This window comes from Marmota flaviventris, chromosome X (assembly GCF_047511675.1).
Source record: "Marmota flaviventris isolate mMarFla1 chromosome X, mMarFla1.hap1, whole genome shotgun sequence".
Taxonomy (NCBI): Eukaryota; Metazoa; Chordata; class Mammalia; order Rodentia; family Sciuridae; genus Marmota; species Marmota flaviventris.
Window position 1 is genome coordinate 121,658,302 of NC_092518.1, and position 25,458 is coordinate 121,683,759.

Here is a 25,458-nt window from a genome sequence, read left to right on the forward strand (position 1 = left end):
TTGACTGAGATGAAATGTCAGTGTGGTTTTGATTAGTATTTCTCTGATTGCTAGGTATGTTGAACATTTTTTTCATATATTTATTGGTCATTGGTATTTCTTCTTTTGAGAAGTGTCTGTTTAGTTCTTTGGCCCATTTATTAGTTGAGTTATTTGGTTTTGGGGGCGTTAATTTTTTTAGTTGTTTTTATATTCTAGATATTAATAACCTATCTGAAGAGCAGATAACAAAGGTCTTCTCCCAATCTTTAGGCTCTCTCTTCACACTCTTGTTTCCTTTGCTGTGCAGAAGCTTTTTAATTTGATACTATCCCACTTATTGATTTTAGGTTTTGTTACTTACACTTGTTAAGTCTTGTTAAGGAAGTTGATACTTGTGCCAATATGTTAGAGTATTAAACCTATGTTTTTTTTTTTTTCAAGTAGTTGCATTGCTTCTAGTCTAATTCCTAGATATTTGATACATTTTGAGTTGACTTCTGCACAGGGTGAGAGAGAAGGATCTTGCTTCCTTCATCTATGTATGGATGTACAGTTTTCTCAGCACCATTTGTTAAAAAGAGTGTCTTTCTTCCAGTGTATGATTTTGGCACCTTTGTTAAGAATCAGATGGCTGTATCTATGTGGGCTTGTCTATGTGTTTTCTATTTTATTCCATTGGTCTCCATGTCTGTTTTGGAGCCAATACTGTATATGCTATAGCTCAGGAGTATAACTTGAAGTCAGGTATTGTTATGCTTCCAGCATTGCTCTTCTTGCTCAGCATGGTTTTAGCTACTCTGGATCTTTTATTTATTTTTATTTGGTGCTGAGGATCGAACCCAGTGCCTCATACATATAAGGCAAGCACTTTACCACTGAGCTACAGCCTCAACCCCTGGATCTTTTATTCTTCAAAATGAATTTAAGGACTGTTTTTTTTCTAGTTCTGTGAAAAATATCATTGATATTTTGATGGGAATTTTATTGAATATATATAGAATTTTTGGTAGTATGGCTGTTTTGACAATATTAATTCTGCCTATCCAAGAATATGGGAGGTCTTTCCATTTTCTGAGGTTTTCTTCAATTTCTTTCTTCAGTGGTCTATAGTTTTCATTGTATAGGTCTTTCACTTCCTTGGTTAGTTTTATTCCCAGGTATTTTATTTTATTTTATTGAGGTAATTATGAATGGGGTAGTTTTCATAATTTCTTTTTCAGCAGATTCATTATTGGACTGTGGGAAAGTGCTTGATTCGTGTATGTTGATCTTGTATTCTGCTACCTTACTAAAATTGTTTATCATCTCTAGAAGTCTTCTGGTGGAGTTTTTTTTTTTTTTGAGGGGGGTCTTCTAAATATGAGATCATGTCATCAGCAAATAGATAATTTGACTTCTTCTTTTCCTATTTGTATCCCTGTAATTTCTTTCTTTTGTCTGATTGCTCTGATTGGAGAAGAAACCTGTTTAAATGTAAAGACACACATAGGTCAAAAGTAAAGGTTGAACAAAGGTTGGTCAAAAGGTACAAACAAAGTAAGAGCACCATGGACCAGGTATTGTCACCAAGACCTTCGGGTAATATCTTACTCTTACATCATACTCTGTAGTTCAGAAAGCCTCCACGGAATGCTTGTGATCTGTTTTACTCTGGGCTGTATCCCTGGAAAAGAAGGAAAATTATTAGTGGAATTTTATAGATAAGGAAACTGAATTTCAGAAATCATAAATAACTTGCTCAAGGTCATACAGGTAAAAATAGACAAAGCTGAGATATAACTCAGAACTTCAAGTTCTTAGGCTGAGCCTGATTTACCATATAACACCATACTTTTTCTGGGCTCAATATGGAAGATACAAAAAGGGTAGTGAATTGGGCATCAAAATGAAAATGAAAGCAACATAACATGAAGACTATTAATACATGGAAAATGCAGGAAGCTCTTTAACAATGAGGGGTGAATGTTAAGTGGATCTTTTCCATTTTTAATAATAATGTACTCAAAGGCCAGTTGCAGTGGCACATACCTGTAATTCCAATGAGTAGGGAGGATGAGATAGGAGGATTGCAAGTTTGAGGCTAGACTCAGCAACTTAGCAAGACCATGTCTCAAAATAAAAAAAAATAAAAAGGACTAGGGAGATAGCTCAGTGGTCAAGTGCCCCTGGGTTCAGTCCAGTATCTAAATAAATAAATAAATAAATAAATAAATAAATAAAATAAAGGTACAAGCTTGTAATTCTGAGATAAATAAGTTCTGGAAACCTATGCGAAACATGGTTACTTTAGTTAATAATGATGTATTATATGGGGTACTCAAAATTTGCTGAGAATAGATCTTAGGTATTCTTATCACACACACTAAAAGGTAACTATATGACACGTGACATGAGCAAATGTCAGTTAGCTTGATTGTAGTAATTATTTCACAGTTTATACAATATATTAAAACATCGCATTGTACCTTTTAGGTATATATAATTTTTATTTCTCAATTATACCTTATTAAAGCAGAAAAAAAGGTAAAAGAGTAAAAAAGATACACAGTCATGAGTTGTATAATGATATTTTGGTCAACAAAAATCGTAGATAGAATGGTATTCCTAATAAGATTATATCAGTTAGTGGCTTGACTGTTGTAGTTGTTTAAGCATGCTCTTTGCTGTTTGTGAAGTGATGAAATAGCCTAACAGCACACTTCTCAACATATCCTTGTCATTCATGATGCATGGCTATACTGTGATAACACCAGTCACATAAAAGCTGGAGTTGATATATTAATATCAAAGTACATTTCAAAGCAAAAATGCAGCCATCAATAAAATAAGTTGTTTCATAATGATAAAAGGGTCAATTAATTCAGTGGAAATAACAATCCTAAGTGTTTATGCACCTAAGAACAGAGATCCAAAATGAAAGAGGCAAAACTGAAGGATGTTAAAGAGAAACAACAATTGTCAGAAATTTCAATACTGCTCTATCAGATATTACTAGAGTGAGCAGGAAGAATATGGGAAAGAATATAGGAAAGTTAACACTCTCAACCAATTTGACCTATTGGCATTTATAGAAGACTGCCCAACAACAGTAGACTACACATTGTTTTCACATGTCCATGGAACATTTACCTATATAGTTCACACATTGTGCCAAAAAAATAAATCTCAACAAATTTAAAATGATTCAAACCATATGGAGCATGCTCTCTGACAAAAATAGAATTAAATTAGAAATCAATAACAAGACATTCTCATGAAAATCACCCACATATTTGGAAAGAAGAAATTTCTAAATAACTTCTGAGTCAAAAAAGATATAAAAGAGAAATTGGAAAGCATTTTGAAATAAATGAAAATGAAAAGCATAATATATCAGAATTTTTAGGATGCTACTGAAATAGTGCTTGGGGAAAACTTATAACAGTAAATACGTATGTTAGAAAGGCAAGAGGTTGGGGTGGGATGTGGCTCAGTGGAAGAGTACTTGCCAAGCATGCTTGAGGCCCTGGGTATGATCCCCAGAACTGAAAAAAAAAAAAAAGGTATAATATTTCTACTCAATAACCTCATCATTTATCATTAGAAAAAAGGGGAGAAAATTAAACTCAACATAAGTAAAGGAAATAATAAAGATCAGAGCAGATATAAATGAAATTGGAGACTGCAATAATAACATCCAAAACAACAGGAAAAGTCAATAAAATAAAATGCCGTTTTTTGAAAGATCAATGAAATTGATAAATTTGTAGCCAGACTTTTGAGGGGGAAAAGAATGCACAAATGACAAATAATAGGAATGGGAAATATTATGTTGCTATAATTTCTACAGATATTAAAAGGATAACAAGGAAAATTTATAAACAAATCTATGTCTATAAACATGACAGCTTAGAAAGACACAAACTTCCAAAGTCCCATCAATTATTCGATTATGAAACCTTCAACAAGTTACTTCAAGTATCTAAGCATCAGTTTCTTTTTACTCTTTCCATATTTTTATTGGTGCATAGTTTTAGATTTTTGAGAGCTTCCATACTGATTCCCATAGTTGTTATAGTAATTTACAATCCCATCAACAGTGTAAAAGTGTTCCTTTTTTCCACATCCTCTCCAGAATTTATTATTGTTTGTATTCTTTATGGCTGCCATTCTGACTAGTGTGAAATGAAATCTCAGTGTAGTTTTTTTTTTGGGGGGGATACTGTGGATTGAACTCAGAGACACTCGACCACTGAGCCACATCCCCAGTCCTATTTTGTATTTTATTTAGAGACAGGGTCTCACTGAGTTGCTTATCACCTCGTTTTTGCTGAGGCTGGCTTTGAACTCAAGATTCTCCTGTCTCAGCCTCTGGAGCCACTGGGATTACAGGCATGCGCCATTGCACCCGGCTCAGTGTATTTTTTTTTTTTTTTTTTAGAGTTTATAGAATTTTTAATTGTAATGGGCCCCAACTAAGAAACTAGCCAAAAGTCTTTCAACAGGTGAATGATTGAAGATATTATGGTACATTTATACTATGGAATACACATGAGCAATGGGAAAAGAACAAATTTGTCATTGCAAACAATATACATGTATTTCCAGTGAATTAGGTGTGAAAAATAAAATACTGAAAGTTCATATTCTGTATGATTTCATTTATATTAAATTTTGGGGGGGTGCTGGGGATGTGGCTCAAGCGGTAGCGCGCTCGCCTGGCATGCGTACGGCCTGGGTTCGATCCTCAGCACCACATACAAACAAAGATGTTGTGTCCGTCAAAAAACTAAAAAATAGCCTTTCGGAGAGCAACTACCTAATCTGCGAATACCACCGCAGGAGCGTGAGCTGTCGTCTACCCTCTCTTCCATTCACCATTGCAACCAATAAAAGCTGTTCTTACTGGTAAAAAAAAAAAAAAAAAAAAAATAAATATTAAAAAACTTTCTCTCTCTCTCTCTCTAAAAAAAATTTAAAAAAAATTCTTTTTGGCCTTCCAATTTTTTGGGTACATTATATTTGTACTAATGGTGGGATTTATTGTTATATATTCATACATGCACACAGTATAACAATATAATTGGCCAATATCACTCCCCAGCACTTCCCCTTCTGTTGCTGACTCCCATCCCTTTGTTTCCTTTCCTTTTCTGGTCTGCCTTTGATTTTCAGGAGATACCTGCCCCACCACCTTTCTTTTCCTTTTTCCTCTCTAGCTTCTACATATGACAGAAAATGTATGACCCTTGATCTTCTGAGTTTGACTTATTTCAATTAACATGATGATCTCTAGTTCCATCCATTTTCCTGCAAATGACATAATTTCATTTTTTTTAAAGAGAGAAGAGAGAGAGAGAGAGAAGAGAGAATTTTTAATATTTTTTAGTTTTCGGCAGACACAACATCTTTGTTTGTATGTGGTGCTGAGGATCGAACCTAGGCCGCACACATACCAGGTGAGTGCGCTACTGCTTGAGCCACATCCCCAGCCCATAATTTCATTTTTTATGGCTGAATAAAACTCCATTGTGTGTGTGTGTGTATATATATATATATATATATATATATATATATATATATATCACTTTTTCTTTATCCATTGATCCATTGATGGACACCTAGGTTGGCTCCATAGTTTGGTTGTTGTAAATTTTGCTGCTATAAACATTAGTATTCATGTGTCACTGTAGTAAGATGACTTTAATTCTTAGCATAAATATGGAGGTGGGGTATAGCTGGGTCATATGGTGGTTCCATGCCTAGTGTTTTGAGGAACCTTCATATTGATTTCCATGGTTGTTGTATAATCCTACCAACAGTGTAAAAGTGTTCCTTTTTCTCCACATCCTCTCCAGCATTTATTATTATCCTCTCCAGCATTTATTATTATCTATATTCTTGATGACTGTCATTCTGACTGGTGTGAGATGAAATCTCAGGGTAGTTTAGATTTGTATTTCTCTAATTGCTAATGATGTTGAATATTTTTCATATACTTTTGGTGTTGATTTTTTTTTCTTTTGGGTACTGGGGAATTTAAACCAGGGTGCAGGGCTGGGGATATAGCTCAGTTGGTAGACTGCTTGCCTTGCATGCACAAGGCTCTAGGTTTAATCCCAGCACCAAAAAATAAAATAAAATAAAAACCAGAGTGCTGAGTCACATCCCCAGCCCTGGCTAAGTTGCTGAGGCTTGCCTCAAACTTGCAATCCTCCTGCCTCAGCCTCCCGAACCACTGGAATTATGGATATGTACCACCTCACCCTGCTTGGTAAAGTACTTTCAACTGGATCTCTGAACTTGTTCAATATTATCTTTCTATTCAAAAAGTTTTCCTGCTCAAATGAGTATACTTACTTGTACCTTAAGGTTCCTTGTACATTAAGGAGATGACTAATCACTATCAATATATTGGGCTGATAAAGCATTTCCTATTTAAGTAACTGGAAATTTCAATTTATAGGACCCAGGGAAAAGTAGTCTTTAAAACTTCTGTGTAGATTTCTGGAACCTACATCAGAAAATTAATTCAAAACATTTCATTAAGCTATGCCTTAAACTGAAATATAAGACCCTTCTAATCAAACGATCAGTTCAGCGAATTTGTTTGATCGCTGTGTGGTCTTTTGCAACTGGAATGGATCAGTTGAACTGATGAACACAAAAAAAAACTGAGTGACTATTTATTCAGTTCCTTGAATTTCTCCAAGGAGAAATGATTAGGACTACTCTACGTGCACAGGAAAGAAGTTAATTAATTACATAGGGTGGATGCCTTAGATGTTAAGCCTTAATTTCTTTGTATAGCCCCAGTTGAAAAATGCTGATATACATTAAACAGACACCATCTACCACCTCACAGTGTTGCTCTGGTGAATATCAAGATAAAGTCTGTGCCTGGGGCTGTAGCTCAGTGTCAGAGTGCTATCTCTCACATGTGAGGCACTGGGTTCAATCCTCAGCACCACATAAAAATAAATAAACAAATAATAAAGATATTGCATCCATCTACAACTAAAAATATTTTTAAAAGATAAAGTCTGTTAAACTTTCATGAGAAATAAACTTAATGCTACACTCAAAGGAAATGCCAAGTTGCTGATTTTTTTATGATTAAGTTGAACATTTTAAAACTGCTTTTTTTTTTCAAAATAAAGAATTTGTGCTGGGTATGGTGGCACATGCCTGTAATCCCAGTGACTCAGGGGTCTGAGGCAGAAGGATTTCAAGTTTTGAGTCCAGCCTCAGTAATTTAGCAAGCCCTAAGCAACTTTGTGAGAACTTGTTTCAAAAAAAATTAAAAAAAAAAAAAAAAACAATTTGTGCCTCTATTTTTAAAGTAGAAAATGCAAACAAATAAAAAAAATTCAGAAACCCACCATCGACAGAGGTCAGATTAACATTTAAAATGCATGTATATATTCTGGCTTAAAAAATTCATTTATGGGGCTGGGGTTGTAGCTCAGAGGGAGAGCACTCGCCTAGCATGCTTGAGGCACTGGGTTTGATTCTCAGCACCACATAAAGTAAAATAAAGACATTGTGCCCACATATAACTAAAAAATAAATATTTAAAAAATTCATTTATATATAATTCTTAATACAAAAATGGATATTTTAGAAGATTGACATTTCAAGAATAACTTTCTCTTCAGTATCATGTAGCACATAGACTCTTTCTCTTTCTCTCACTCTCTCTCTCTACATATCGCTCCCCACCCTGCTGGTACTGTGGATTGAACCCACTGGACTCTATCACTGAGTTATATCCTCAGCCATTTTTATTTTTATTTTGAGACAGGGTCTCACTAAGTTGGTGAGACTGGCCTTGGAATTGCAATCCTTCTGCCTCAGCCTCCCCAGTAACTGGGATTATAATCATGCACCACCACACACAGCCAGCATATACACTTTTGAAGTTTAAAGGGATTTGAAACTAAAAGCTGAGACCCAGAGATTGGAAATGGTTTGAATGATATAGGGTAGAACCAGGGCTGAAACTTCAGACTTCTGCTGTATAGCCAGAGATCTTTGTTCTCTTCACCATACTGTCCATTATGGGGGTCTGTTAGCTTCAGGCTTAAATCAAACATCTTTTTCCTTAAAATATCTTCTTTTCCTGTTAAGCATGCTTAAGAGAAATCAGCTAGAATATAGGGAAAGAGGGAATTTCGTTAATTCATTTTTTTTTAGTTAAATCGTAATATTGTCCATCCATCCAATAAACAACTTTAGAGAACCTGGTTAGTTAGATTTTTGTCTGGCCCATCTTTTTGTTGCTGTTAGAAAATTGGATTGGCAGGTCAGACATAGTGCTTGTGAGTGAAATCGGTCTCATTGCTTCATAACATGTTTTTAATTTAATGTTCAACAAAGGCCATTTACCCTACATGCAAATCAATAAACAAAACCAAAGCTGATTGTTGAGCAACTAGAAAACTTCAAGCTGATTGCTGGCTGTCTGGTTTCCTAAGCATGGTCTAATGCAATTTGAGATAACCTTGAAGCTTTGCACAAGTCTTACTGAAAGAGCTATTTTGAAATAGTTTAGTGACTTGTAAACAATTTCAGGTAGCATATAAATCATGTCAAACATTTCCAACACCTTTCCAGATTCTGACCATGTTTAGCAGGAGCTGAAGATCAGGCTCAGAAATGGATGTATAAAAACAAAGAAAGTGGGAAGGATCAAAATGGTGTGGTTTAAGGGGCACCTGGCAGGCTTTCTTTCCCAAAAAGTTCTTTCCCATCACATGTCAAGTGTGTGAAATTCTTTTATTATAGACTGGAGCCATACAACCAAATAACTATCTTAGTAGGGATTAGTTTTAGAAGCTAAGGTGAGGGGAGTAAGAGGGGAGCAATTGCTATGAAGGGCAGGTGGCTTCACCTGGTGGAATCTCCAGGTCCTTTCCAGCTCTATGGAGACAAAGGTGCAGAGGATTTTGTTTAAAATTCATTTCCTTCTAGATGCAAGTCATATCTAAAACAAGTTATTTTTTTTCTTAACAGAGGTATGCTTTGTTTAACATGCATTTCTCATAAACTTTGTAAAACTCTTGTGCTTTGAAACTCAAATTGCTCAAATGTAGTGTTGTACAAGTTTAATTTTTGATTTGTTTGCTTGAAGTGAGAACTATCTTAATATGTCAAAGAGGAATGCATTTCAGAAAAAGAAAACAGTTTTATTCCTACCCCAACCACATAGATCTCAAAAGTCTTTAACTGCTCTATTGAATCCCTGAAACATCACAACAAAATTTATCCTTAGCCAGACATGGTGGTACACATCTGTAACCCAGTGACTCAGGAGGCTGAGGCAGGAGAATCAAAAGTTTGAGGCCAGCCTTGGCAACTTAGCAAAACCCTGTTTCAAATCAAATAAAAAGGGTTTGGAGGGTGTGGCTCAGTGGGAGAGTACCCCTGGATTCAATGCCCAATATTTTTGGGAAAATTAACCTTATAGCAATGATATAGCCTCTGCTACAACTGGGAGAAAGTAGAACAACATTAATGCTTAAAGGGTTAGGATTTGACCTGTGGTCCATTTTTTAAAAATATATTTTAGTTGTTGATATACCTTTATTTTATGTATTTATTTATATGTGGTGCTCAGAATCGAACCCAGTGCCTCACACATGCTAGGTAAGTGCTCTACCACTGAGCTACTCCAGCCCTGTGGTCCATTTTAACAATGTTTTCCTTCCTTATTAGTCTTCATTTGTTCTTCTTCTTCTTCTTCTTTTTTTTTAACAGTGTGAAGACATGGATTTTAAATCACCCATTAATAATATAATGGGGCTGGGGATATAGCTCAGTTGGTAGAGTACTTCTTTCACATGCACAAAGCCTTGGGTTCAATCCCCAACAATACACACAATAAATAAATAAATAAATAAGATATAATAAGTTACAATATAGAGATGTTCAAAATATGTGAGAGTGCAGATATGAAATGAAGACAGGCAGAATACACTACTTTAAGAAAAGGAGAGCTTATAAGGCACATAGTGAGGAGCTGAAATTATGCTACTGTCAAACCACTACCAAGATGCTGTATTAGGACAGTGACATTATACTTTTTTCCCCTCTGCTTTGCATGCTTTCTGTAATGCTATTATAACATTTTTTTGTTAGTAGCTACATTTGTAAGTATGCACTTACATCTTACTTTGATTCTCAGAATATGACAATGTTTTAGCAAATTACATTTTTAAAAATTGTCAGCAGGGAGGCATTATGATGCAGTTGAATGAGCACTAGTTTGAGAAATCAGGACAACTGCATTTTAATCCCAGTTCTTGTCACCATGGTGGAAGGTTGTTCCCACTCTGTGCCTTGATTTCTATAAGTAAGGCAAGATTGTCTCCATATTCCTTTTTCAGCCCTCAGTCCTTTAACTTCTGTCAACATGTGTTTAATGATTACTCCATTCAAGCTCAAAGTATTTAAGATTTTACAAGGTCCATTGAAGTTTAAAGACTATTTTTGCCAGGATTTTTTCTATTTGATTTAGAACAGGAAAATAAACTCTATTTACCTTATGCCCATACTAGCCATCTCACAGTAGCTCCAATAATAGGCAAAAGCCACAGAGGGAGGAAAGAATTGATAGGTCCTTCCATTTATTCCCTATACCCATTGAAAATGGTTACTAACACTGAAGAAACAGCAGCAAAGAGGAAGAAAGGGAGCCAATATATAAACATCAGCAAGGTATTTGCCCAGAGAGGTCAGAACAGAAACATGAGACTGGGCATGTATCTGGATGAGTTCCATGGAAAAACTGCCCTCTTTGACATTGGTATGAAAGAGGGTGTGGACTTTAAGCCCTGTGCTGACATGAAGAAAGTGTTATCTGATGATAGTAACATTAAAGTTGGTACTCTGAATCCAAATTCTAAAATTTGAGTGAAGAAAATGACAATATGTGCTTCTATGTGTTGACTACTGAAGACATATTTGAACTCTGCTCATCTATTTTGGCATCAGCATCAAGAACAGAAATCAAAACTGTGCTTCCAGGACAGTGTTATTCCTTGAAAAGACCTACTGGCCACTTGCTATATTAGGGCAGTGACATTATACTTGCTATACATTATAGCAAGATGGCTATACTGGACCTTCTCATCTTGAAGCAGGGTCCATAATTCCCTTCCAGATTTCCATCCATTCCAATGGATCAGGAATTCCATAAGCTGACAGATAGTGGTGCTGGCTGAGGCTCTACAAGTAGGAAAGGCAAACTCATACCTGGATAAATATCTGTCCCTGTGAGGATGAACTGTAACTTTCCAGGAAAGGAAGACCCAATATAGTCACTTTGCCACCAAGTGGCCAACAGGTCTTTTCCAGATATACTGCCATATTGGGGGCTCAGTTTGAGTCTCTGTTGCTAACAAGTTAGGTTCAGAGGCATTAATACTAGACTGGAGTATGTAAGTAGGAGTATCTGCTGCTGGCCCCATATGTAATTTGTCTTTGCCACTATGACCATTCAATTTATGTGCCTATTAAAAATTCTGGAGTGTTAACAACCGCTGGCTAATGTTGACTGGCAAAATTATTTTGTCTACTTGGTAGGTAAGTGCCACTTATTTTTTAAAAATTTTTTTAGTTGTAGTCAGACATAATATCTTTATTTTATTTATTTACTTTTACATGGCGCTGAGGTTCGAACCCAGTGCCTCACATGTGCTAGGTGAGTGCTCTACCACTGAGCCACAACCCCAGTCCTAGATGAGTGCACCTTCTATGGTGCCTATTTGTACACATTCCCATATCTCTGGGTAGAACTACTTTTCTCTAATCTTTGAGTCCTTTCCCTTCTAAGTCCTTGACAGATGGCTAACCATTGACTACTGCCCAGTAATCTGTATCTATATTTTTTACCTCAGGCCAGCTCTCCCTATATACAAATTGGTTGACCAAGATTATTGCTTGGTCAAGTACATTCCTCATAGTTGATTGTCTGAGGAATAGTTACTTTATCATTTTCTCTCTCTCCCATGAACTGTTTGAAAGTAACTTGTAGACATCATGCCCATTTACCCCTAAATACTTCAGGCTGTGTTTCCTAAGAACAAAGACATTCTATATATAACCACAATATGGTTTTTAATATCAGGAAACCTAACATTGAAATAATACTATTATCTAAACTACAATTTAGTCTCAAAATTTAACAATTGTACTAATAGTATTCTTTATATCATTTTCCTGGGTCCTGCTTTCAACTTAGGATCGTTCATTGCATTTAGTTGTCTTGTTTCTTTAATCTGGAACAGTTCTTCTGTATTTTTTTTTAAATTTTTTTTTATTGTTGGTTGTTCAAAACATTACATAGTTCTTGATATATCATCTTTCACACTTTGCTTCAAGTGGGTTATGAACTCCCATTTTTACCCCATATACAGATTGCAGAATCACATCAATTATACATCCATTGATTTACATATTGCCATACTAGTGACTGTCATGTTCTGCTACCTTTCCTATCCTCTACTATCCCCCCTCCCCTCCCCTCCCCACCCCTCTTCTCTCTCTGCCCCCTCTACTGACCTTCATTTCTCCCCCTTGTATTATTTTTCCCTTTCCCCTCATTTCCTCTTGTATGTTCTTTTGTATAACCCTGAGGGTCTCCTTCCATTTCCATGCAATTTCCCTTTTCTCTCCCTTTCCCTCCCACCTCTCATCTCTGTTTAATGTTAATCTTCTTCTCATGCTCTTCGACCCTACTCTGTTCTTAGTTACTCTCCTTATATCAAAGAAGACATTTGGCATTTGTTTTTTAGGGATTGGCTAGCTTCACTTAGCATAATCTGCTCTAGTGCCATCCATTTCCCTGCAAATTCTATGATTTTGTCATTTTTTAATGCAGAGTAATACTCCATTGTGTATAAATGCCACATTTTTTTAATCCATTCGTCTATTGAAGGGCATCTGGGTTGGTTCCACAGTCTTGCTATTGTGAATTGAGCTGCTATGAACATGGATGTAGCAGTGTCCCTGTAGCATGCTCTTTTTAGGTCTTTAGGGAATAGACCAAGAAGGGGAATAGCTGGGTCAAATGGTGGCTCCATTCCTAGCTTTCCAAGAAATCTCCATACTGCTTTCCAAATTGGCTGCACCAATTTGCAGTCCCACCAGCAATGTACAAGTGTACCCTTTTCCCCACATCCTCGCCAGCACTTGTTGTTGTTTGACTTCATAATGGCTGCCAATCTTACTGGAGTGAGATGGTATCTTAGGGTGGTTTTGATTTGCATTTCTCTGACTGCTAGAGATGGTGAGCATTTTTTCATGTACTTGTTGATTGATTGTATGTCCTCCTCTGAGAAGTGTCTGTTCAGGTCCTTGGCCCATTTGTTGATTGGGTTGTTTGTTCTCTTATTGTCTAATTTTTTGAGTTCTTTGTATACTCTGGATATTAGGGCTCTATCTGAAGTGTGAGGAGTAAAGATTTGTTCCCAGGATGTAGGCTCTCTATTTACCTCTCTTATTGTTTCTTTAGCTGAGAAAAAATTTTTAGTTTGAGTAAGTCCCATTTGTTGATTCTAGTTATTAACTTTTGTGCTATGGGTGTCCTATTGAGGAATTTGGAGCCCGACCCCACAGTATGCAGATCGTAGCCAACTTTTTCTTCTATCAGACGGCGTGTCTCTGATTTGATATCAAGCTCCTTGATCCATTTTGAATTAACTTTTGTGCATGGCGAGAGAAAGGGATTCAGTTTCATTTTGTTGCATATGGATTTCCAGTTTTCCCAGCACCATTTGTTGAAGATGCTATCCTTCCTCCATTGCATGCTTTTAGCCCCTTTATCAAATATAAGATAGTTGTAGTTTTGTGGATTGGTTTCTGTGTCCTCTATTCTGTACCATTGGTCCACCCTCCTGTTTTGGTACCAGTACCATGCTGTTTTTGTTACTATTGCTCTGTAGTATAGTTTGAAGTCTGGTATCGCTATACCGCCTGATTCACACTTCCTGCTTAGCATTGTTTTTGCTATTCTAGGTCTTTTATTTTTCCATATGAATTTCATGATTGCTTTCTCTATTTCTACAAGAAATGCCGTTGGGATTTTGATTGGCATTGCATTAAACCTATAGAGAACTTTTGGTAATATCGCCATTTTGATGATGTTAGTTCTGCCTATCCATGAACAGGGTATATTTTTCCATATTCTAAGATCTTCTTCTATTTCTCTCTTTAGGGTTCTGTAGTTTTCATTGTATAAGTCTTTCACCTCTTTTGTTAGGTTGATTCCCAAGTATTTTATTTTTTTTGAAGATATTGTGAATGGAGTGGTTGTCCTCATTTCCATTTCAGAGGATTTGTCGCTGATATACAGGAATGCCTTTGATTTATGCGTGTTGATTTTATATCCTGCCACTTTGCTGAATTCATTTATTAGCTCTAATAGTTTCTTTGTAGAGCCTTTTGGGTCTGCTAGGTATAGAATCATATCATCTGCAAATAGTGATAATTTAAGTTCTTCTTTTCCTATTTTTATGCCTTTAATTTCTTTCGTCTGTCTAATTGCTCTGGCCAGTGTTTCGAGAACTATGTTGAACAGAAGTGGTGAGAGAGGGCATCCCTGTCTTGTTCCAGATTTTAGAGGGAATGCCTTCAGTTTTTCTCCATTCAGAATGATGCTAGCCTGAGGCTTAGCATAGATTGCTTTTACAATATTGAGGTATGTTCCTGTTATCCCTAGTTTTTCTAGAGTTTTGAACATAAAGGGATGCTGTACTTTGTCGAATGCTTTTTCCGCATCTATCGAGATGATCATATGGTTCTTATTTTTAAGTCTATTGATGTGGTGAATAACATTTATTGATTTCCATATATTGAACCAGCCTTGCATCCCAGGGATGAATCCTCCTTGATCATGGTGCACAATTTTTTTGATATGTTTTTGTATCCGATTCGCCAGAATTTTATTGAGGATTTTTGCATCTAGGTTCATTAGAGATATTGGTCTGAAGTTTTCTTTCTTTGAAGTGTCTTTGTCTGGTTTAGGTATCAGGGTGATGTTGGCCTCGTAGAATGAATTTGGAAGTTCTCCCTCTTTTTCTATTTCCTGATGTAGCTTGAAAAGTATTGGTATTAGTTCCTCTTTAAAGGTTTTGTAAAATTCTGCTGTATACCCATCCGGTCCTGGGATTTTCTTAGTTGGTAGTCTTTTGATGGTTTCTTCTATTTCCTCGATTGATATTGGTCTGTTTAGGTTGTCTATATCCTCCTGACTCAATCTGGGCAGATCATATGACTTAAGAAATTTATCGATGCCTTCACTATCTTCTAATTTATTGGAGTATAAGGATTCAAAATAATTTTTGATTATCTTCTGTATTTCTGAAGTGTCTGTTGTGATATTGCCTTTTTCATCCCGTATGCTAGTAATTTGAGTTCTCTCTCTTCTTCTCTTCGCTAGCATGGCTAAGGGTCTGTCAATTTTGTTTATTTTTTCAAAGAACCAACTTTTAGTTTTGTCAATTTTTTCAATTGTTTCTTTTGTTTCAATTTCATTAATTTCAGCTCTGATTTTAATTATTTCTTGCCTTCTACTTCTTTTGCTGTTGTTTTGCTCTTCTTTTTCTAGGATTTTGAGATGAAGTATGAGATCATTTATTTGTTGGTTTTTTCTTTTTTTAAGGAATGAACTCCAAGCAATGAATTTTCCTCTTAGAACTGCTTTCAATGTGTCCCATAGATTCTGATATGTTGTGTCTGTGTTTTCATTAATCTCTAAGAATTTTTTAATTTCCTCCTTGATGTCTTCTATAACCCATTGATCATTCAGTAACCTATTGTTCATTCTCCAAGTGATGTATGCTTTTTCCTTCCTTCTTTTATCGTTGATTTTCAGTTTCATTCCATTATGATCAGATAGGATGCATGGTATTATCTCTACTCCTTTATATTGTCTAAGAGTTGCCCTGTGACATAATATATGATCTATTTTTGAGAAGGATCCATGTGCTGCTGAGAAAAAAGTGTAACTGCTTGATGTTGGGTGGTATATTCTATATATGTCAATTAAGTCTAGTTTATTAATTGTGTTATTGAGTTCTATAGTTTCCTTATTCAACTTTTGTTTGGAAGATCTGTCCAGTGGCGAGAGAGGTGTGTTGAAGTCTCCCATGATTATTGTATGGTGGTCTATTAGACTCTTGAACTTGAGAAGAGTTTGTTTGACGAACATAGCTGCACCATTGTTTGGGGCATATATATTTATGATTGTTATGTCTTGTTGGTGTATGGTTCCCTTAAGCAGTATGTAGTGTCCCTCTTTATCCCTTTTGATTAACTTTGGCTTGAAATCTATTTTATTTGATATGAGTATGGACACTCCTGCTTGTTTCCGAAGTCCATATGAGTGATATGATTTTTCCCAACCTTTCACCTTCAGCCTATGTATGTCTTTTCCTATCAAATGCGTCTCCTGTAGGCAGCATATTGTTGGGTCTTGTTTTGAGATCCATTCTACTAGCCTGTGTCTCTTAATTGGTGAGTTTAAGCCATTAACATTTAGGGTTATTATTGAGATATGGGTTGTACTTCCAGCCATATTTGTTTATTTATGTTACTAAACATGGTTTGTTTTCCTCTTTGATTATTCCCCCCCCCTTTACTGTCCTACCTCCCACTGTTGGTTTTCATTGTTATTTTCCATTTCCTCTTCCTGTAATGTTTTGCCGAGGATGTTTTGAAGAGATGGTTTTCTAGCTGCATATTCTTTTAACTTTTGTTTGTCGTGGAAGGTTTTAATTTCATCTTCCATCCTGAAGCTTAATTTCGCTGGATACACAATTCTTGGTTGGAACCCATTTTCTTTCAGTGTTTGAAATATGTTATTCCAGGATCTTCTAGCTTTCAGAGTCTGTGTTGAAAGATCAGCTGTTATCCTGATTGGCTTGCCCCTAAATGTAATCTGCTTCCTTTCTCTTGTAGCTTTTAAAATTCTCTCCTTATTCTGTATGTTGGGCATCTTCATTATAATGTGTCTAGGTGTGGATCTCTTATAATTTTGCACATTCGGCGTCCTGTAGGCTTCTAGAATTTGGGATTCTGTCTCATTCTTCAAGTCTGGGAAGTTTTCTCGTATTATTTCATTGAATAAATTGCTCATTCCTTTGGTATGGAGTTCTATACCTTCCTGTATCCCAATGACTCTTAAGTTTGGTCTCTTAATGTTATCCCATATTTCTTGGATGTTCTCCTCATGGTTTCTTAACAGTCTTGCTGAGCTGTCTATGTTCTTTTCAAGTTGAAATACTTTGTCTTCATTGTCTGATGTTCTATCTTCTAAGTGTTCTACTCTGCTGGTAGTACTCTCAATTGAGTTTTTAAGTTGGTTTATTGCTTCCTGCATTTCTAGGATTTCTGTTTGTTTGTTTTTTATAACCTCTATCTCCCTGTATAGTTGATCCTTTGCTTCCTGGATTTGTTTGTGTAATTCCTTGTCGAAGTGATCTTTCATTGTCTGATTTTGCTGTCTAATTTCTTCCTTGATACTCCAGATCATCTGAAGCATATATATCCTGAATTCTTTATCTGACATTCCATCTGCTGCAGCTGTTACCTCTTCTAAAGTTGAGCTGACCTGCATTGCTTGTAGTCCTTTCTTTCCTTGTCTTTTCATACTGCTTGCGTTTCTTTCTTCTTGGTGAAACTGTTGTGTTTTTGAAATTTTCCCCCCCCTATATATTTATATTGCTCTTGTATAGTTGAAAAGTCTCCCTTGCAGGTGCGGGCGGGGGCTCTGCTCTGCCCCTCCTCCAATTGGTGTGAGGTGTCTACCACGCCCTTGGACCCCTGGGCCTGATCCGCCGTTCTGTCGCAGGTCTGCCTACCTTGCAGGTGGGGGCGAAGGCTCTGCCCTGCCCCTCCTACCACGCCCGGGGACCGCTAGGCCTGATCTGCAGGTTGGTCGCAGGTCTGCCCACCTTGCGGGCACGGGTGTCAGTTCCGCTCCGCCCCCACTCCAATTGGGGTCACTTGACCACCACACAGGCGGGCCGCTGGGCCTGATCTGGGCGCGGGCGAAAGCTCTGCTCTGCCCCTACTCCAGTTGGGGTGAAGTGTGTACCACACTGGCAGGCCGCTGGGCCTGATCCGCCGGTCTGTCGCAGGTCTGCTTACCTTGAGGATCGAACCCAGTCCTGCCCATGTGAGGCGAGCGCTCCACCGCTGAGCCACAATTCCAGCCCCAAGGCAAGTCATTTTGTGCATTATCCCTAAATTTGTATTCTGCTGTTTCCAAATAGTTAAATGAACATCAATAGCAAAAACAATGTTGTGTCCTCGGTTTTTCGTATCAGGAGGGCCATGATGTCTGTTTGTCTCAATACTGTTCATGTTAGCTTTGATCACTTGGTTTATGTAGTAACCACAAACTTCCTCCAAAATACAGCTAATCTTTACCCATTGTAATCAATAAGTAATTTCTGCTTTGATATTGTATTATCCTTTCCCTAATCAAATTTTTACCTACTAATTCTACCACCCATTGATGGCTTTCTAACTCCATCATTCCTTCTAGGTATATTAGTTTGCATCCTACTTTCAGGAAGAATTTTCCCTCTACTTCATAATTAATCTAATAACCTAATTATCAACTATTAATACTAATAATTTAACTAATAATGTTATTAATTAATAACCATTAACAATTAAACTAACATCAGTACAGAATTATGCATGCTTCTTATATTTAATGCACTATAATGCATTACTACCATTATTTATTTTGATGCACATATGATTCCACATTCCTTTTTTTTTAAAGAGAGAGAGAGAGAGAGACAGAGAGACAGAGAGAGAGAGAGAGAGAATTTTTTAATATTTATTTTTTGGTGCACACAATATCTTTATTTTTTAATTTTTATGTGGTGCTGAGGATCGAACCCAGCGCCCCGCGCTCGGTTACCACTTGAGCCACATCCTCAGCCCCCACATTCCTTTTTATTTATTTATTTTTTTAGTACTGAGGATTGAACCAAGGGAAATTTAACCACTAAGCATCATCCCCAACCCTTTTAAATATTTTATTTAGAGTCAGGGTGTCACTGAGTTGCTTATTAGGGCCTCACTATATTGTTGAAAGTGGCCTCAAACTTGCAACTCCTGGCTCAGGCTTCCAAGCCACTGGGATCACAGGCATGCACCACTGTGCCTGGTATTATTCCACATTTTACCATTGAGAGCCCACAGATTGTTTTGCTATATCCCATCATTCTCTGACACTTGACTTTTTAGTATCACAAGATGCTTCTTTTCTAGGAAATTGACCAGTTCTTACCCAAGTAAGAACCAAGCAAGGTCCTATCAAATCAACAATTATCCATGTAGCCAGGTGTGGTGGTGCACATTGTAACTCTAGCAACTCAGGAGGCTGAGGCAGGAGGAATGCAAGTTCAAGGCCAGCCTGGGCAACTCAATGAGATCCTGTCTCAAAAAAAAAAAAAAAAAAAGGCAAAAGGGCTGGGGATCTATTCCAGTGGTACAGCACCCCTGAATTCGAAACCTAGTACCAAAAAAAAAAAAAAAATCCATGCACACATAGCTTCTAAACAACATTTTAGGACTTCATTTTTTTTAAAAAAAATTATTTGTTTTAATTGGTTATACATGACAGTAGAATGCATTTATGCACTTTGATATACATAGATAAGATATAATTTCTCATTTTTCTGAGTGTACATATTGTAGATGTACATTGTACATTGATCATGTACATTATCATGTACATTGATCATGCACTCACATATATACATAAAGTAATAATGTCTGTTTCGTTCTACTATCCTACCTATCCCCACATCCCCTCCCTGCCCCTCCCTTCACTTCCCTCTACCTAATCTAAGGTAACTCTATTCTTCTCTAGTGCCCCACACCCCTTATTGTGAATTAGCATCCACGTATCAGAGGAAACATTTGGCCTTTGGTTTTTTGGGATTGGCTTACTTCACTTGGCATGATATTCTCTAATTCCATCCATTTACTGGCAAATTCCATAATTTCATTTTTCTTTAAAGCTGATTAATATTCCACTGAATATATATACCACATTTTCTTTGTTTTTGAGAAAACTTTTCACAAGGCAAATTTTATTTTTCAAATTATAAAAATATGAGCATATCAAAAATAGTCTAGTCCATATAAGAGCAGTTTCAGCCATTTAAAAGTTATATAGGTTTTGGGGCTGGGGCTGGGGTTCAGAGGTAGAGTGTGGGGCACTAGGTTCGATTCTCAGCACCACATAAAAATAAAATGAAGATATTGTGTCCACCTATAGCTAAAAAATATTTTAAAAAGTTATACAGGTTTTGGAGAAAGCAATTCAGAACCATTCAGTTCAGTTATTGCTAGTTATATGCAGCTTTTATTTATGACTATTATCCACAAGAGAAAGGGCAGCATTTGGGCATTTTGTTGCTGCTAAAGCTGTGGTTTTTTAAAAAAAAACAATTCAAAATAAGAATAAGCTTGCTTTAAGTAAGAAATAATGTGTAATCTTTGATCAATACTAAAAGAAGGTGTAGTTTAAATATCAATTCCACCTCCTTCTCCCATTTAATTCTATTTTAATAGTATATCAGAAATATAGTGTGTAGCTTTGGGCAAGAGTAAATGAATTGCTGGTTTAAAATTAAGTGATCAAAAACATTAATCTTGGTTGCAATGTAGAAACAAAGCTGGTATATCTAGCTTTAAAACATTATAAATTGCAAATATTTTAAAACATTAACCAAGAACCAGAGCTAGGTTATTTTTTTCCTCTTTAGTAGTCAAGACATAAAATTAATCAATTTGTTCTTGTGAAGTTTATTGTGAAGATCTGTTGCTCTCTATTTTTCTCTCAAAAAAGACAATGAGATAGTCATGTAACAGGAACATGTTTTAAAATAAATGTGCCTAATGTCATATGGAAGAACAAATCACAAACTAAGTAATTTTAACTTTAAATGATAGATAATACAGTTGACACCACAAAACATCGGGGTGAAGAATCACTCATTTTGGGGTGGGTGATACATAGGAATTTTTGGCCTTAAATTCACTGGAAGACTTAGAAGTTAAGGGTGTCACAAAGAGATAGCAATCACTTTGTTTCCAACTTTCCTTTTAGACCCTGTTACAGGTTAGGCTTATTGCTGATATTTTACCCCCATAAGTTCTTGAATGAACAGATATATGATGGTGAAACTATAAGGTGAAGTATAAAGACCTTAAAAAATCATTCTTTAAAAATTTTTTTTTAGTTATAGTTGGACACAATACCTTTATTTTTTATTTATTTTTATGTGGTGCTAAGGATCGAACCCAGAGCCCTGCAAGTTCTAGGCAAGCACGCTACTGCTGAGCCCCAGCCCCAGCTCTAAAAAACCATTCTTAGAACAAATGTGACACTCATGACATTTGGCAAGGATACATTTTTTTAGAAAGAGAGAGAGAGAGAGAGAGAGAGAGAGAGAGAGAGAGAGTTTTTTTAATATTTACTTTTCAGTTTTCTGTGGACACAACATCTTTATTTTATTTTTATGTGGTGCTGAGGATCGAACCCAGTGCCCTGTGCATGCCAGGCGACTACGTTACCGTTTGAGCCATATCCCCAGCCCACAAGGATACATTTTAACTTAGTGATTTAAATCCTAAAAATAGGAGGTAGTAGTGAATTAATTTTTAGGAGGTAGTAAACAAGTACAAAAATTTTACCATTTGGTCACCCCCCTCACTTTTGGTTTCAACCTTGGATATTTCTGTATTTCTCACTACCCATTCTCCGACTAAAGCTATTAGTTCCTATAGCACTCATTACCAAAATTTCTAGACTTGGAGCTGCAAAGATATATGTTTTTAAGAAGTTTTAATCCACCAAATGCACCCAATAATCAGGTGTCAATTTAAAACATTTTTTACCTATTTAGTTATTAATTAACTTATAAAGTAACAATGCAAAATAAGAAAACTTTTTTTTAAAGAGAGAGAGAGAGAGAGAATTTTTTAATATTTATTTTTTAGTTTTCGGCAGACACAACATCTTTGTTTGTATGTGGTGCTGAGTATCGAACCCTGGCCACATGCATGCCAGGCGAGCACGCTACCGCTTGAGCCACATCCCCAGCCCTAAAATAAGAAAACTTAACATGAAAAAGTCTATTAAATATTCCACATACAATTCTTAGATGTTATAGTAGTTATGAACTGGTAAACTGTATTATATATTGCAACTGCATTACCAGTGTTAACTGAAAATAGGCATGCGATTTACTAAAAGTTTAACCTATTAACAGCAACAACAAATTCTACTTACGCACAGAGAGTTATATTGTGCTGATAGCCCACAGATAGTATTACAAAAGGATTCCATTTTTGTGATAGACTGGGTTCACAGTGAGTATGTTAGTAGCAAGATCATATGTTTAACATTACTTTAAGAATGTCATTACTGGAATGTCTATAAGGCATGTAAAAAACTAGCATTAAAGCTCTGAAGGGCAACAATCCAAACTGGCAGCTGCTAGAAAAGTGATGATAGGAATAAAAAAAATATATTGAGGAAACTTAGTTTCAGCACAAACTGGGTTTACAATGCTTTTTTTTTTCTAATTAAATGAATTAATTCACATAGACTTCTGCTTCAGGAACTAGCAGAAGAAAGAATTGACTTTTGCCACTTTAACTCCTAGCCCAATTTTGAAAATGGAAGCAATCATTAGCAATCTTCTACATGGTGCTATAAGGAGTGGATTGAGCAGTCAGCAGAAAGTTCTGGTTGAAGTAATGTTGTTTGTTTTCATCAAACTTCACAGTTCCAGTGGTCCCAACAAGAACTGTAGTCTGGGACTAGGTAGCTTGCTCATGGACTTGGTGGCAATCTACCATATTGACCTGGAACTCACTAGAAGGCAACATCTCAAAAAATTACTTAGGGCATCTATCCCTGTAACAACATTTCCATCCCATATTAAAGTGGCCTTGTCCAAATATAGCCTAGTAAGTGCCCTTCTTCTTTTGTCTATTGTCTCATAGTAAATATTGACAAATTCCTCAGTAGCTCTACATGCCTGATCTACATAAGTCAGATCCAACATGGTCCTAGGGGAGCTCAAATAAGTATGATCCGACAGTGGCAGCATCACTATGTCTGCGTGTTTCTGCCTCACTGGGCTGCAGGAAATATTTAGGAAAGCAGTGAAATTCGCCAAATGCACACAATTTTCTACCTGCCCATTCTTTCCTGGAAGTCCACATTTTTTTTTTATCCATTCATCTACTGAAGGACATCTAGGTTGGTTCCACAGTTTAGCTATTGTGAATTGTGCTGCCATAAACATTGATGTGGCTGTGTTCCTGTAGTAGGCTGATTTTAAGTCCTTTGGGTATAGACTGAGGAGTGGGATAGCTGGGTCAAATGTGGTTCCATTCCCAGCTTTCCAAGGAATCTCCATACTGCTTTCCATAGTGGTTGCCCCAATTTGCAGTCCCACCAGCAATGTATAAGTGAACCTTTTTTCCCCACATCGTCACCAACATTTATTGTTGCCTGTATTCTTGATGATTGCCATTCTGACTGGAGTGAGATGAAATATTAGAGTGGTTTTGATTTGCATTTCTCTAATTACTAGAGATTTTGAACACTTTTTCATATATTTGTTGATTGATTGCATTTCTTCTTCTGTGACGCGTCTGTTCAATTCCTTAGCTCATTTATTGATTGGGTTATTTGTGTTTTTTTTTTTTTTGATGTTAAGTTTTTTGAGTTCTTTATATACCCTAGAGATTAATATTTTATGCAAGTGGTAAAGATTTTCTCTGAATCTGCAGGCTCTCTCCTCATATTATTGTTTCCTTTGCTAAGAAGAAGCTTTTTAATTTGAATCCATCCCATTTTATTGATTCTTGGTTTTACTTCTTGCACTTTAGGGGTCTAGTTAAGGAAGTCAGATCCAAGTCCAATATGGTGAAGATTTGGGCCTACTTTTAACAAATTGCCAAAGATCACCATATATAGAAGAAAGCCCCTTAGGTGAAATATGGAGATTATTTCTTGAATGAACTTTGTTCTGAGATACATTAAATTACTTAGAAATAGTCCTATCCTTTCTAGTCTTGCTTTTAAGTTTGTTTGGCTGGAGCAAACTAACATTTAGTTTTTTACCCCCGTGAATCAAGGCCCTTCTTAATATTCTACATGCTGTCCTGAGAATTTTGAGATTTTTCTGTTCTGACTGGTGGCAGCAGTTTCTCCTTGTGGCCATGTGTGAGTGCTTGGCTGCAACTTCTGACCCTTTCACATGCCCTTCTCCTGCCTCAGCTGGTTTCCTGCTCAGTACTCATTTCAGTACTCAAGGGGAATCTCCGCAGATCACCTAAGTTCATTCTCTCTCTCTCTCTTTCATCTTCCCTACCTCCCTCCAAGTTTAGAAATTTTATTAGCCCATAATGAAACCCAGTAGCCACTACCAGTCATTTCTTCTTACCCTGTCACCCAGTTCATGGCAACTACTTCCACCGCGCGACTAGCATGCAGCTTCATACAAGAGGTTCGTAGCATAGAAATTAAATAGTGAGATCAAAATAAACACACAAACTCAATTTACCTTTTTCTTTGACCAGGTCTGAGACGGCCCTCCCTCTGGCTCCTGCCCTGAGCCACCCAGTGGGGTAGCGAGGCTTACTCAGGACTAGCAGGAGAGAGAGAGAGCATGTCAGGGAGTGGCCTTTTATTGGGGAACAAGAAATTCAGGGGAAAATTCCATCCAATAAAGGTCGAGGGGGACAGCATTCCAAGGTCAGGGTCAGTGATTGGTCTCAGGGTCAATGGTCAGTCACACCCCCACAGGGATGGGCTCTCGCACCTAGAAAGGGTGGGGATTAGTTCTGACACAGCTTGGCCAGAACGCCTCACACCCAATCAGGGAGGTGTCCAATCACGTGCGAGAATGGCTTCCCACAACTACTAATCCACTTTCTGATTTTATGGGTTTTCCTGAATGATTCATACAAGTGGAATCATATAATATATGGACAGTTATGTCTGGCTTCTTTCCCTTAGCATAATGTTTCAAAGTTCATCCACATGAACATCATGTGTTAGACTTTTCTTCCTTTTTACTTCTAAGTTATTTTTAAATTTTTTTTAAAATTTAAAAATTTGTTATCATTAGTTATACATGACAGTAGAATGCATTCTAACACATTGTGCACAAATGGAGCACAACTTCTCATTCCTCTGGCTATACATGGTTTAGAGTCACAGCACTAGTGTAATCTTACATGTATTTGGGTATTCTATGTTTTCTTTTATCCATTCATCAATTGATGGACATTTATTGTTTCAGGTTGTTATGAATAATGTTACTATGAACATTTGTGTAATCGTTTTGTGTGTATATATTTATTTTGGTACTGGGGATTGAACCCAGGGGCACTCTACTACTGAGCTACATCCCCATTCCTTTTTATTTTTTTATTTTGAGA

The 25,458-nt window shown here is 36.6% G+C and overlaps 1 pseudogene; it reads right to left on the reverse strand.

Annotated features, from left to right (window-relative positions):
• Window positions 1-22,653: 22,653 nt before the first annotated feature.
• Window positions 22,654-25,065, reverse strand: LOC114096660 (NTF2-related export protein 2-like; annotated as a pseudogene).
• Window positions 25,066-25,458: the final 393 nt, after the last annotated feature.